The sequence below is a fragment of the Asterias rubens genome, chromosome 3, assembly GCF_902459465.1.
Source record: "Asterias rubens chromosome 3, eAstRub1.3, whole genome shotgun sequence".
NCBI lineage: Eukaryota > Metazoa > Echinodermata > Asteroidea > Forcipulatida > Asteriidae > Asterias > Asterias rubens.
In genome coordinates, this window is record NC_047064.1 from 12,216,084 (window position 1) to 12,231,274 (window position 15,191).

Here is a 15,191-nt window from a genome sequence, read left to right on the forward strand (position 1 = left end):
CGATGTGTTATAAAATGTCCCAAATGATTTAATACTAAAAATGTTTTAAAGGTACTACTTACATTATTTCTTTGATAGAAATTCCCTTAAAATGAGACAAAACCCGCAACATATAAAGTGGTTTATTTAACAACCAATTAGTTGGTGTAATTAGCTGCAACGGAATATTTCGATGTGTTATGTGATGGTCTTAATGATTAAACACTAAAAAGTAACAATTTGTTAATTATGTGAGGTACATTTTGTTTTAAAGTGACTACTTACGTTATCTTTTAGTCTAAAAATTCCCTTCAAATGAGACAAAACCCACAACATATAAAGTGGTTTAATTAGGCACCAATTAGATGGTGTAATTAGCTGCAACGAAATACAATGTATTTCGATGTGTTATGTGATGGTCTTGATGATTAAATACTAAAAAGTAATAATTTGTTAATGCTGTGCGGTACATTTTGTTTTAAAGTGACTACTTACGTTATTTTTTAGTCTAAAAATTCCCTTCAAATGAGACAAAAAACACAACATATAGAGTGGTTTAATTAGGCACCAATTCGTTGGTCTAATTAGCTGCAACGGAATATTTCGATGTGTTATGTGATGGTCTTAATGATTAAACACTAAAAAGTAATAATTTGTTAGTTATGTGAGGTACATTTTATTTAAAAGTGACTACTTACATTGTTTCTTTGATTAAAAGTTCCCTTCAAATGAGACAAAACCAAACACTTATAAACTGTTTTATTTAAGAACTAATTACATGGTCTAGTTAGCTGCAACGGAATATTTCAATGTGTTATGAAATTAATGGTCTTAATAATTCAATACTAAAAACTAACAATTTGTTAATTATATAAGGTACATTTTGTTTTAAAGTGACTACTTACGTTATTTTTTTGATAAAAATTCCCTTCAAATGAGACAAAACTCACAACATATAAAGTGGTTTATTTAAGAACTAATTAGTTGGTGTAATTAGCTGCAACTGAATATTTTAATGTGTTATGAAATGGTCTTGATGATCAAACACTCAAAATTAATTATTTGTCAATTATGTGAGGTACATTTTGTTTAAAGTGACTAAGTACGTTGATTTAGTTTGTAAAAATTTCCTTCAAAAGAGACAAACCCCACACAATATATTAAATGGTAAAACTAGGAACAAATTTGTTGTTCTAATTAGCTCAACGGAATATTTAGATGTGTTATGAAATGGTCTTAACGACTAAATTATTTGTTAATTACGTACGGTACTTTGGTTTAACGTTTGTCTTTTTCAAAACAACTGCAGAGAGTCGACTACGTTACTATTAAAGATAAAGCATTAAACAATCAATTATCTTACCCTAATTTGGCCTCCATTTTGTTATAATGAACGAAATTTTACAAAACCAATATTCAAAATTGCCATGAATTTACCAAACTAAAGAAACAGTGGCTAAAGTGTGGGTGAACAACTTAGGAAATGTTGTCGCTTCGTGAAACGGGAAAAGCGCGGCTGGCGCGGCGACTCGAATTAGCGGCTGGACTTTTCGGCCGTAAATTGAGAATTCGCGGCTGGCATTCGCGGCTGGGAATTCGCGGCTGAGAATTCGCGGCTAGCTTCAGCTTGGTACAAAAAGTAGGTGATGCAGTGCATTGAATGGTGGTTTGTGTTCGTCTAGTGTTTTTCAAAATTTGTTGTCCGGGCGTGATAAATTTGTTTTCCCCCGGACGAAGAGTTTGTCTGGGCGCAGCATTTTTTGTCCGGGTGCATTTGATATTTTGTCCGGGCGCAGCGCCGGACAAAACCCCATGTTAGCAATGTCGGAAGTGGCGACGAGCCAAAAAAAAGATTGACATTAAAAATATTTTTAAAAGCGTACGGCAGGCATAAACCCCCTCCCCCCAGCGTACGGTTTGTACGCTCATGAAAATGTTGATAATTGTGAACGGCCCCTAAGTGGACCACAGATTGTCAACATGTTGAAGAGCGCACTGACAGGAGATGAACTCATGTTATACCCAGACAACAACATACTTTTTATCTATTAATTGGTTTTTACCCATACACCGATGTGTGTCAGCACATGTAGGCCTATACATGTACTCAGTACTTTCCCGAGTCCTGTGAAAAAATATCTCAGGCATGTAACTCGGCTGAGATTCGAGACTACCGAGGTTGCCCAGTAGCTAGAGGCAGTTCGAATCCTATGTTTTGGCAGCAGGTACCGCAACGATATCAAGAGATGTTAAATTTGCATCGGGGATAAAGAATATTTTTACCCATACACCGATGTGTGTCAGCCATGGACTTTTTATCCTCGATACGGATGCTTCTGATACAGGCATTGGTGCAACCCTTTCACAACTTCAATGGTGTGAACAAAAGCAACATGACGAAGAAAGACCGATACCGTACGCTAGTTGGTCGATGACCAAACCTCAGTGGCGATATTGTGCGACGAGACGCGATCTCCTTTAAATTATAACGTTTGTACAATACTTCAGACACAACTTGCTTGGAAAGCAGTTTTTGATCCGCACAGACCACAGTGCTCTGAGATGGGTTATGACGTTTAAAGACCCAGTAGACCAAATGGCTAGTGATCCTGAAGAGCGTCCGTGCTACGACGGTAGGACCATCCTCACTGAGTTACCATGCGTGGTTGTGACAAGTGTGTCGCCAAAAGTGAACTTCGGTCCGGTTTCAATAAAGTCAACATTGATAGTCCCTCTTTCGGCCAAGCGGATCCATTCAATGTTGGAAACAACTCCAGAGTCCTCTCAGAACTCTTCCAATTATGACCCGTCTTCCAAAAGTGAAGACCCCCCGGGTGTTGTGACTCGCTAGATCCCCAGACCGGAACTGGTACTTGACCTCTCCTGGGCGACAGTACTCGTGCTGTTGACATCAGTGGTAACAATTCTATTCGATAGTATGAGCAACCTAGGCGACTGTTTATGGCGCACGTGCAGTACAGTCACCAGCGACTTGTGGGTATCGACTCCCACTAGCAGTTTTGCAAATACAGATGGAGAAACCCCCCGGACAAGCCCCATTGTCCAACGCCTCGCCAGGGATCCAGCACCCTACCAAGGTGCAAGAGTCGGTAACAGACATAACCAACATCAGAACTGATGAACAGAAAATACCAGAGTGTAGCGGAGTAAATAGTGATACGCCCTGTACCCCTGCCAAGGGTGCCTCAGCTGATGCCGGTTCCATCGCTGGTTAGCAACAAGACACACCCTGGGTAAACGGCTACTCATCTAATGACATTGCCAAAATGCAGAGAGCGGATCCAGATATTAGTGGAATACTGGGGTGGCTTGATAACTCTCCCGAGAGACCGAAACGAGACCTGGCGGCTGGCAAAAGCCTAGCAACCAGAAAACTCTGGTTGCTATCCACGACGGTGTTCTAAACAATAGGTGCTTCAGACAAAACATTGTCCTACTTGCAAATGGTTGTCCCTAAAGAGCTGCAAGACACCATCTTGCACGCGACGCATGATGCCGTGACCTCCGCCCACCTTGGGGTAAAGAAAACTATTCATAAAACAAAACACAAAGTACAATGCCATGCCAATGTGCGTAATCATTTGTATACAAAAACCATCCGTGTCCTTGAACACACACTCGATTGCGTGTATTCCTTATGTAGTACATTTTGTACACGGGTGGTTTGGCGTGTAATTCCCAATGTAATATCGTCATGCACATTCTGAATTGTACACAAGCAATGGCAAGCTCCGTCTTACTCACAGCTGTCAACCACTTTACCTTACTACCCACAACTCCTTATTTTAATATTTGGGTATCAATTTGCCACTTCCGACGACCTTCCAGCATTTCAGTTTTCCATTGGTCAAGACCCCAAATTGGCTAATGTTTAATTAATTTCTATACTCCAGCTTTCTATAAAAGCCCAGGATTTTCCTCGTCCAGACATAATAATTTGGTATACTCCAGATAACAACTCCAGATAATAATTTGATATACTCCAGATAACATTTCCAGATAACTCAATACGTTCCAGATATATTCAAGTACTCCATAGACTCGAGTGCCTTGTTTATTCTTTCATGATGAAATGGCTTTATGAACCTAACAGTAAAAGTAGTGGCATTATTGCGCTACCACAGTTTGTAATGTCAGTAGTGACTCAGCTAATAAACCAGTTCATGTTTTGTCAGAATAAGTCAGACTTCTGCAACTTCATTACTTGTATTATTGTCTTCCCCATATGTGATAAGCCAGCACACTCGCCTCATGCGAAGAACGCAACAATATTATGGTCTTTTATGTATATCTACACATGTATATATATTTTTGTCTTTGCTCTTAAATATGGGTTTGCTCTTATAATGGTTTTGCTCTTATGTTTTGCTCATTTAGTCATAAACGGCCCCTCATACAGCTCGCCATGGTAGCTTCGCTGTTCTAGTTTAAATTTTTAGCCTAGAAAAGTTAGAATACTTCATAAACTCTGGAGCATGCTTTTTAAAACGGGGGAGACAGTTGTAAACAAAACATTAGTTGCTTCAAAATGAGTGTGAACACCGTTCATTTCACCAATCTCTGTCTGACTTAGGATTAGGGTAAACTGGGGTAAAAATACGTGTTTTTCTAGTTTTTGCAAAATAACTCGGCATTGCACAGGGAAACTAGGAAACAAACGTGTTGTTTGTTCCCGCTACATATCTCCTCTAATGTGTGCAAATATAAACTTATTGTAATCATGCTGATCAGGGGAAATTATCCACCCTTTTGGGAAGGAAGTTTGGCGTGCGTTTTTACCCGGGTCTTGGGTAAAAAAAAAGGCCTGCCCACATTTTGTATGTCAAAAGATGATTTTACAAGAGGTTTTCACAAAGTATTTAATACTCAGGGGAAACTATATCAAATACAAACAACTTTTCAAACGCAGAAGAATAGTTATAACTACAAACTTTATCAACTGTAACAGTTATTCTTATGTAGCTTGGAAGTCTAACATTTGCTTACATAATTTGCACACAACAAATTTGTAGGCTTATAACTGACCAAATGTTGCTAAGCTAAAATATGAACACCCATACATTGTAGCTCCAGCTTAGAGTCTACTGGTCAAGGGACATTACTCCTGAACTCCTGGTCACTGAAATGCCTCCAATAATCAAGGGAGACTAGTTTCATTCTGAAGCTAGACCTGTTTTGTTATTTCTGCGATATTGACCACCAACTCATCTTGGTGCTGACTTTGAACGCGTCTGACTCTAATTGTGTTTCTATTTTGTCTTTAAAGAATCCTCTAATGAACACTCACACACACAAACAATTATTGTTCTACCTAAAACTGATGGGTCTACCCTACATGTATTCAAATTAAATGATTTAAATAATAAATAAAATAAAGAAGTGTATACAAAATAAATAGATTTGACCCTTGAGCATCACCTCTGTTTCATCTCTTATGGTAGTGGTGAGTTTGGGGCAATTTCAAAGGCCCATTTCTCAAAGTCTAGAAAAGAATAATGTCTCTATAGATAATTAACAGAATCTGCTTTCAAAATTGATTCTAAGACTGATTTTTTAGGGGGTAATATATCCACTAAAGCCTACAAAACTTTACAAATCTAAGCGAGATCTGATGAGATACTTTTTGAAATCTGCTCAGATTGACCTGAGATTAATTCTGTAATAAGGAACATGGGTGTTCTGAAGCTACTCGTTGAATCTAAGCCAGATCTGAGATGGTGATTTTTTTAATCTGCTCCGATTGACCTGAGATTAATTCTGTACTAAGAAACATGGGTGTTCTGAAGCTAGTCGTTGAATCTAAGCCAGATCTGAGATGATGATTTTTTTCATCACAACCTGTACACCATTGTGTGAAGCGATAGTAGAAGAAAGGCAGGTTGTGTGTGGTCCCCATTTATTTTCCACAACTATTTTCATTCCACATACCACCACCAGTGGCCAAAGGTCCCTTGCGGTCATCATTAAAGCTCGTGCATGCGCAAGAGTGTTTTTTGGGCAAAAACACGCCCATTTTATGTTAATTGCCCACGTTCGTCCTAGGAAAACAAACGCTTCCGGGAATTTCGTTTCCCTTTTGCTGGCACCATGGAGGAAGATTTTCTTCCTCCATGCTGGCACTCACCCGGCCTCCTCGAGCCTGCGTTTACATGCTTACAGAACATTATCACGGCCATCCGTACCAACCCGCAGGCGCTTGTTTGTTTATCAACAAAAGAAAAATATTTGTCTAAAGCCTCATTTATCGTAGTCTTGAAGTCAAGACGGTAATTGTTAAGCGTGGTGTGTATTTACAGCGCGGTGTAGCTACGGGGACGATACACACCCTCGATCCCAGTATGTGTGTGTGAGTCAGTCGCTACCTACGACTGTTGCATGTGTAACATCGCACTGTGACTGTTGCATGAAAGACAGACAAATAGGCAGCGCCTAACGACTTGTCATCAAGTTTACATTTATCGTAGACCAATGACGCAAGAGGGCGCTATTTTAGGAAATAATGTGTTGGCTATCGGGTAGACTAAAGCCACGATCACAGACTTGGAACCAAGTCTAACTACCACACGGGCGTGCCGCCGATCTAATCCGTTTTATTTTGCTACACTCAGTCGTGAGTCGAGTTGGCCATCGGTAATACATTTGTGTAGGCAGCGTTTTCTCCACGTTTATGGTCCTCCCTTTATTTAGTAATTAGTGTGGGGCACCAAGAAAGGAAAAGCATCCCGTGGTTTTGGAGATTGTAACAAAACGTAAGTAATATATTTTACAGTCAAATATCGTAGGACTAGGGTCAATTGTTATCGACCCTCACCCTCACATGTTTTCGATCCCCAATATTATATTCCCGTTTATTATTTATAATATTACCGCGAGACTGTGTAACAAAAAAAGCTCCACCAGTTATGCCAATGACAGACAGAATCTGTGCTGTTTACTCACGGTCTGTATTTTCATCAGGCTTAATCATGCTTGGGAATAAAGTTTTCTATCGTAGGTTATGCTCTGAAAACATGGATGTAGAAAATGATGAATTGGAATGAATTTGTAATTTTGGTAGGCCTATCGTAGGAGTTCCTGTTTTCAAGGGAGGTGTCCCTAAAATCGTGGCAAATCTTTTACCTCTCTGTGCGCGATGTAAACAGTCCCTAGATTACAAGAATTTTTGTTTTATTTGCCAAGCAAAGAGTCTCCTCTCCCTTGACCAAAAGTTAGAAACACGTAAGGCTCCACTGGTTATTTGCACTTGTAATGCAAAAAGTTTGGTATTTTAGCCATTTCTACAAGGTACAAAAATAAGTCATAATGACAAAAATGTTGAGGCCATATATACAAAAAATTGCCCACCGAAAAAGGTTCATCAAACACTATTTCAATTCACAATCACGTTGATCAAATCATGTGACAAAAAATATATACAAAAAATTGCCCACCGAAAAAGGTTCATCAAACACTATTTCAATTCACAATCACGTTGATCAAATCATGTGACTGAACATTCTGCTGAGCATTTTGAAAAAAAAATACAGGGAGGCTTAAAGGAGCCGTGTGCCTTATAATAACATTATTTTCTAAGATTTTTTGAGATTTTTTTTAAACCCTTGTATTAATATTATTATTTATTATTATTATTAGTATTACAAATATTAAAATTTAAACATCAGCTTGGTGATTCAATTATCACTCTTTTTTTTTTTACGCTTTATTAAAAAGATTAAGGGGAATTTCAGATTTCAATGTTCTCCAACTCTTAAATTAAAGGGTGGTGCTGTGGGTGGGGCTAATTCGTGGGGTACATACAATGCGAGTGCGAAAGTGCGAAACCCTTACGGCATGGGCTGCTAAAGAGCCCCGGGAATTTTCTTGATCCTAGATGCTCTGTGGTGCATTCTAAGGTGAACCTGGCCACTTTCCTTAAAGTTTTTAACAACATAATTACAATAATTGTTTTCTGAACACAAAACTTGGAATGAAACCAATGTTTTTTTAGAATCGTTGAAAACCTGAATATGGTTGTTTGTTGAAATGTGTCATCATCATCAAGAGTACTTCTTACCAGCTTGGTTGGGTAATAACAGACATACTACTCCATATAATTATATTGTTTATTTTTAAATAAAATGTGAACAGATCAATAATATACAAAATTGTAGGGCCTACTCATCTTGTTCATTACGATTCCCCCAAAACAAAACTATTAATTGTGCTCTCCCACTACCCTGGGTTTTGGTCATAGAAAACTAGTGAAATAAAAACATCAAATTGAAAAGAATCTGAAGACGTCTGAAGAATAAGCTAAATTAAAAAAAATTCCCATCATGATAATATCTCAAAACATCTAGCTGTTAAACAAAACGTAAATTTATTTGAAAATTACCAAATGGGCATTTCCATGGTTAGTTTCGTTACACATTTAGCTGCTTAACTCTGTTTTCTCCAATATTAACATGAAAGCCTACCAAGTCTCCATTTTTGTACCATGGCTACATCTTGCCTAGACCTAATATACAAACAAATTACAAACTTCTAGACACATTTATTCGGTTGTTATGATCAGTTTAGTTTTGGTTAGTCACGTTACAAAAAAGGGACATTGAAAAAAATAGCATGTCTTTGAACAAAAAGTTTCCTCAAACAGTGTACAGCTGAAACAAACTTTACTATTTCTATACTACAAGGGTACTAGCAAGTGTTTTTGTAGGTACAAAAATAAAATAACTCTTATCAGTTCCAGGCATTGCCCCCAAATCATGGTTAGTTACGTTACAGTTAATTACGTTACACTTTGTCCGTGACTAATTATTTGTGATACACCCTTTGTACTTCACTCACAGCTCTAATCTGGTCTATATTAGTAACTAGTATGCAATACTACACTTTATACAAATCAATTAAGCAAAAAACAATGGAATAAAGTAATATTTGGTAATATAATTGCAAAAAAAGGTATAAAAAGCCATTGTGACATGTGTACTAAAATATTTTCACCAATGACAAAATTTACTGATGTCCAACCCTTTATTACGATACCATTTGCTTGTAGCAATGTGTGATGATGGTTCGATCTGCAATTAATCCAATGAACCCAATACAATATAAACATTTGATTTCAGCAATTACAATAACGAATTAATCCCAATGTTATGTATTTACAACAATTGATTAAATCCCTATTTACCCACAAAATGTGTGCCAAGTGTGCGTGATTCCCCTTTGCCTCAACTCAAGTGACTTAACTTAATCTCAAAACTTTATCCCAACTTTGACCTTTAACCCTTATCCACACACACTACCGTGTTCTGTATGCCACAATACCCCAACGTACACAATACATGTTGTACATGCAACCCACGTGAATCTAACTGACGACATGCTTAGAAAATCAACCACTTTTACAATCAAAATTTTACACTAATTACCCGCTTATTATCAACAATCCCTGATGCAGAGTATACTTAAACTTATAATCTTAAACTTGATTGAACTAATTTTGTACTCACAACATTGGGCGCATCCAAAATCAACAAAATATTGGCGAAAGTATGACTGACTAGTGACGAATGTTATGATCGATCCTGGCGAAAGATGCAAAACAGCGCCGTCATTTGACCAAGAAAAATCTACGCTTCTGACGTCACACATGAATAAACTACGTTGCCTAGCCCGCAACAGCCATTACCTCGCCATATCGTTAACCCGGGTCACATATATTACAAAATGTTTATGTCTGTAACATATAAACTTGTTCCTTTACATTCATAAGCCATGCAGAATTTTTAAGTCACAATAAACCAAGTGAATTTCTCTCTTACATATACCAAAGAAAACAAAACAATTGAAAGGATGGGGTACAAGCTTCACAGATTGATGGTCTGAATCTATCACAAACACAAGTTTTGACTATTGCAGCCAATGTGCAGGTCCAATCAATGAATAAATATGATTAGATTGATTTGATACCCTGTAATCTTCCACATTCAGTAGTAAACTGAAGTTGCATAACTTTTTTACACATAATTTCATGATAAAACATTGTTGGCACAAAAATTATTTTTTTGTATCTTTCTTGCAAAGACATGACATTGAAACAATTTTTTCTGAATATTTGATGTATAGGCCTATGCTACCATATAAGCAAAATGTTTACTTAAAAAACACAATTCTAAATTTTGAGGTCATGTCCACTTCTTCACGGAATTGCCCAAATGCAATGAAAAGAGTCTGTATGAAACACATGGAAAGTAAAAAAGTAAAACGGACAAAACGTTTTTTGTTATTGAGATATTTAACTTCTACAATGGATTATAAAAGAAATGCAAGGGTTTTTCTTAACATTTTTTCCAATCGCCCACCGGGCGAGTCAACCAAAAATTTGGATCGTCCGTATTTTTTTTTCACTTGCCCGGAAATTGTGTAACAAAAAAAACAGAAAAAAAACCCATGGAAGTGAAGTTCGAAAATGCTGTTTTTGAACGATTTTGTCTCTTAATTTCTGCCCTAAGTTTATTCCATTAACCACCATTTCAATGCGTTCGTGATTTGAGGATCGGGTGTTTTAAACATGTTTTGACCTCCGTTTGCAACAAAATCTTTGTGAATTGACGATCGGTCGACAACGCACGTTGAGAAATAATTCAATGAACTTTGCCCCGCAATGCCCTCTGCCGGCAATAATTAGGTGTTCGGCCAACAGCCGAACAACTATTGTTATTGTTCTGTTTTTTTTTAGGTGTTCGGCCAACAGCCGAACAACTATTGTTATTGTTCTGTTTTTTTAGGTGTTCGGCCAACAGCCGAACAACTATTGTTATTGTTCTGTTTTTTTTTTTTTCCTCGCGTTCTTCTTTCCCTGCGAACCTTCTCCAGCAATTTTAAACAAAAGTAAAGCTTGTACAAACTTAAAACTTACTATGTACATCGGCAATAGTGAGTAGACGAAACCGCCACTTTTTGGGAATGATGACGTCATTGATGACGTCATGGCAAGGTTTTTAAAGTTGAAAAACGACATTTGCTTTTCGCTGTATCTCAACGAATATTAATGCTATGATGTTCATACTTGGGCATCACATAGATAAAGACTTGGACAACATTTGAAAAGTTAACGCCAAAATCGTATGACCTCATCTTCCGGTCGTACCGGAAGGTCAAACTCTGCCTTTGTGTTTTTTGTGTTTTTTTGTAAAAAAAGACAGTTTGTTGTCATAACTCAAGGTTGATATGGAATTTAACATTGAAACTCATCAGACAATTGAACCTTAATAATAAGACCACACAAACTTAATGATGTCATGATGACGTCATCAGGTTTTGAGTTACAACAAATCAAAGTTAAATATTTTAAAGAAATCATAACTCCTGAACCACATGGTGGATTTTGACAATCTACATATCATCGGACAGGTCGATCAAACTTCAAAAAACGCTACACACAAAATGACCCCATTTGACCTTGACTTCCGGTTCAAACCAAAGGTTGAACAATTTTACAATTTTTGATCTCTAAAACTACGTATCATTTCAACATAAATTTTGCATCCCGTTATAGATGAGTGATCCTGCTCAAACTTTCCCACAGAGATGATACCAATTTGACCTGAAACTCTGGTCGAAATCGGACGATAAAGCCCACGGATGTGTTGACCCGCGTGATAACTGCGTACACTGCAAAAGCGCTTTGGCTGGCCGTTCCGCTCCATTGATCACACCTTGTTCAGTCCACGAGGCCTGTGTGTTCTGCTCGGAATAGTGCATCGTTTGACTGTACGCGTGATTTCGATTCATGTTTTGACAAGTCTCAGGTCATTGTACTTACAACGTAGCGCTAGTTTAATGGTGTACCAACATTTTACAATTGAAGTCCGCTCATATCATATTCGGCGTCAAATTGTTCCCCTGTTCGCCCTTCTCATGGCTTAATTATCAAAACGGAATTAAAGACGAAGCTTCGCTGAGATGGCCACCTACTGCAGCGATTCGTATGACTTTTAATTATGTGAGAAAATGCAACCAGAAAAAGACGAACATTGGTTATGTTTTGATCAAACACCGGGAAGCGGATTCGTGACATCGACTCGTGAAGGGTGTTTCTATCCGGCACTCACGGCAGTGTTTAGCGCGCTACACGGTAAAGCTTTGTGTACAAATCATTGCTTTTCAAAATAAGTGTTTATTTAATGCCTAACAAAATCTAACGTGCATCCCAGTTATCTTAGTTGTATCTGTACCCGTGTCGTACACTTGCGAAACCTCTGTAATACTTAATAAATAAGTCTTTTACAGTTATTTACTTCACAAGTCTAAAATTAGTAAACTGTTGTTTCGTATAAAGTTTCCCCAAATCCAGTTAACCTTTTAAGAAGTTTACTCTTGAGTTAAACATCACAAGGATCACAAAACCTTCAAACTTTGCACATAGTTAGCTCTTTACTAATAAAATACATCGCTTTAACAAGTATTAAACTTAGCATTTGTTTTCTGTGCAAAGAAAGGTATAAATGTAATAGATTTACACTTTTACTTTCTGTGAAAATTAAAAAGCTATCAACAATCTGTTCATAGATTTAATTTTCCTCGTGTTCTTCTTTACCTCTGAACCTTCCCAAGCAATTTTAAACAAAAGTTAAGCTTGTATACACTTAAAACTTACTATGTACATAGGCACCAGTGAGTTGATGAAACCGCCACTTTTTTAGAATGATTGTGGTTTTTAATGTTAAAAAAGGACCATTTGCTTGTTGCTGTATCTCAACGAATATAAAAGCTATGATGTTCATACTTGGGCATCGGATAGATAAAGACTTGGACAACATTTGAAAAGTTAACGCTAAAATCGTACCACCTTAACTTCCGGGTCGTTACCCTGGGTCAAAGTTCGCCTTCGTGTTTTTTTCATAAAAAAACAACTTTTGAGCTTATCTACGGCATAACTCAAGATTGAGATCGATTTGAACCTTGAAACTCAATAGATAGTTGAACCTTAGTATTTTTAAGACAACACAGGCCTAATTACGTCATAATGACGTCATCAGGTATTGAATAACAATAAAATGTGTAAAAATCATATGGCGCGAAAGTTTGTGGGGGAATTCCCAACAGCGCTCTCTTTTTGCCCACCAAAGAGGGCGCTGTTGATTATCAAATCTGTGTACAGCATCCAGTGCAGGGGTGAGCTAGATTTTTAAAGGGCTTTCATAAGTTGCAAACAAAAAAACTGATGTCAATCTCACACAAACATATTGCATTTGTGAAGAAACAAGGCGTTCAAAAGTGTGATACAAGCTTAACTATAAAATAACGACGCATTGTATAAAAAACATCTTTATGGTTCAATGTTTTTGAACTACGTCATCACGTAACGTCCAACCGAACACCGTGTTTTTGTAATTAACAAAAAACACTATGTCTAGTTGTCCATGTTATTAGAATGCCTCCAAGGCTGTGTATTGTTCGCAATATGCAGGCGTAATGCACAATGTGCAGCAATTCTTTACTCCGTTCGTGAACGTGTGACTGCATTGAATTCTAGCCAAGATCTTATAAATTGGAATCATCAACGGCCAATCACAGCGTGCGGTACGTTGGTTAGCTTTGGACTTTGGACGCCGTGTGTACGGTCCATGCATGATGTGTGTTGCCTGATGCACCAGCACCATGTGGTTCTTTATGTGCATCGTTTTTTGTGATGATCGTACGAGTATTCTCTGAAACGAACGATGTCTTTCTTATTTCTTTAAAACTTAATTCTGTAGTATTTTATTACAAAAATAACAGAAAAAAACCCAATGGAAGTGAAGTTCGAAAATGCCGTTTATTCCATTAACCACCATTTCAATGCGTTCGTGATTTGAGGATCGGGTGTTTTAAACATGTTTGCAACAAAATCTTCGTGAATTGATGATCGGTAGACAACGCACGTTGAGAAATAATTCAATGAACTTTGTCCCGCAACGCCCTCTGCTGGCAATAATTGTCCATGTTATTAGAATTCCTTCAAGGCTGTGTATTTCTTTTTAAAAACTTAATTATGTAGTATTTTTAATGCATTGAGTCAAAACATGTAAACGTGGCGGCAACATTTTAAAGCTTGGCGACGATTATAAAGGGCGGCGCTCGCCGCCGAAAGCGTGGCGGGGTGCCACGTCTTTTCGATAGGTTGGAGAACACTGGATTTAAAAGGCAATAATTATTCACACTTTTTATTTATTTTTTGTTCATTTTTTTTCTTCTTTTCAAATTACCATGGTAATTTTTAAAATGTCATAACAAATATTGTGAATAAAATGAAGACAACTGCTGGCTTAAGAGTCATACACAGAGTCTCACAGAGTCACTGCAGATATTTCTTCCACGTATGGCTCCACCGGGAAACCATTCTTTCTCGTTTGCCTTGTAAACAGGAAAAACTTGAAACAAATGGGACCAGTTGAAGTCATTGAAGATCGGTGTGTGGTGTGAAAATGTCAATGTCCATCAAGTTTTAATTTATGTTTCATACTTAGTATAAACAAATGAAGATAATTAGGGCATCGGTTGATGTACTGCATCACTATTTTTTTCCCAATTAAAAAAAAAGGCATAGGCCCCCTAATACCGTGAACACTGGTAAGAGGAGGATATAGGGTGTTCAGTCACATGATTTTTGATCACCGTGAATTGTGAATTGAAATAGTGTTTAATGAAACTTTTTCGGTGGGAAATTTTTTTTATATGGCCTCACTATTATGACATATTTTGCTACCTTATAGAAATGCCTAAAATACCAAACTTTTTGCATTACAAGTGCAAATAACCAGTGGAGCCTTATGTGTTTCTAAGTTTTGGTTAAGGGAGAGGAGACTCTTTGCTTGGCAAATAAAACCAAAACCATCGCGCACAGAGAGGTAAAAGATTTGCCACGATTTTAGGGACACCTTGAAAACAGGACCTCCTACGATACATGTAGTAGGTACTCTAGTCCTAGAACTATTTCGGTTTCGTCCGCTATCAGCTCCCGTAACCAATAATAGTCATAGGGTTACATCTCTCACGACAATAACGATGATGGTTCAATCATAGCCCCACTTGTGTGGCCAAGGCTAGCTGAATCCCTAGCCACATGTCCACACCATTTCATCATGCAGCTAAGAAATAACCAAAAATAAAAATATTCTGGTGCCTCCCCTACGAGCCACTCTGCAGTATAAACCGGCTGA

At 37.6% G+C, this 15,191-nt stretch overlaps 1 protein-coding gene across 1 annotated transcript in view; it reads left to right on the forward strand.

The window, feature by feature from the left end:
• The first annotated feature begins 6,604 nt into the window (after positions 1 to 6,604).
• LOC117287727 (tropomodulin-2-like) overlaps positions 6,605 to 15,191 on the forward strand; it is a 115,070-nt gene continuing 106,483 nt past the window's right edge. The window contains exon 1 of the mRNA XM_033768229.1: positions 6,605 to 6,749. The gene's annotated coding sequence lies outside the window, so the exon portion shown is untranslated. The remainder of the gene's footprint in view (positions 6,750 to 15,191) is intronic.